Raw genomic sequence first — 908 nt, 5'->3', positions numbered from 1 at the left:
CAATCACTTTATTCTGAGCTTATTTGCCAATGTCATCGTCATTTTGATCANACGTACCTGTCTTGAACCCCGTTGCTATCGCCTTCTTCGTCCTCATCCACATCCTCATCAGCCTCAACGCCTTCAACCAGTTTGACCTCGGTGAGGACATATTGTTGAACATCATCGGGTAAAGGATCCTCGGGTTCGGTGGGCGAAGCCAGTGATAAAAAGGCCATGCCCGACAAGGCCAAGAAGATGGGAAAGATGAAGGACTTGATCATGGTGTTTGCGTATAATTCTTGAACTTGGGAATGATAGTTTATATTTAGAGGATTTTCGGTTTTATAGTGAACATGGGTTTGATCTTCATCAAAGGTTGATTGTTCGGTTTAATGGCAATGCCGATTGCAAATATTAGATTTTGACTTCGTTGCCCTTTCGACCAATCAGCCTGAGTTCTTTCCTCGAAAAAGCACATTTATGGCAACTGGAGGGCAAGCAATTGCTAGAGAATTCTCTTTATGAACGGCAGCATGGCTTTTGAGAGCAAAAAGGCACAGGCTCGGCCCTTGCAGAGGTTTGTGACAAAATTGAATCTGACATACTTCGAGGTAAATGCACATTGGGTGTGTTGTTAGACATCCAGGTTGCCTTTGAAAGTGACATTTTGAAAGTCAAACTACATGAACGACCCGACCTTGCTTTTTTTAGAATTCCCCGATTTGAACCATAGTATTGAACTGTCTCCGTGGCGCAACGGTAGCGCGTCTGACTCCGGACCAGAAGACTGCGTGTTCAAATCACGTCGGGATCAATTGCGAAAGTACATTATGCGTGCCATTTTGATCTTTGTACATTTATATTTCCTCCAAATATGGCAAACCAACGAATTTGAGCAACATAACGCAATATGACGATAGATTCGA

The 908-nt window shown here is 43.2% G+C and overlaps 1 protein-coding gene across 1 annotated transcript in view; it reads left to right on the top strand.

Moving 5' to 3' along the window:
• The window catches only part of LOC131891361 (uncharacterized), a gene marked incomplete at its 3' end in the record, with an annotated part of 2,142 nt that overhangs the window by 759 nt on the left and 475 nt on the right, over nucleotides 1–908 (top strand).

Source organism: Tigriopus californicus, chromosome 12 (assembly GCF_007210705.1).
Source record: "Tigriopus californicus strain San Diego chromosome 12, Tcal_SD_v2.1, whole genome shotgun sequence".
Lineage (NCBI taxonomy): Eukaryota > Metazoa > Arthropoda > Copepoda > Harpacticoida > Harpacticidae > Tigriopus > Tigriopus californicus.
This window is presented reverse-complemented; position numbering and strand designations above follow the sequence as displayed.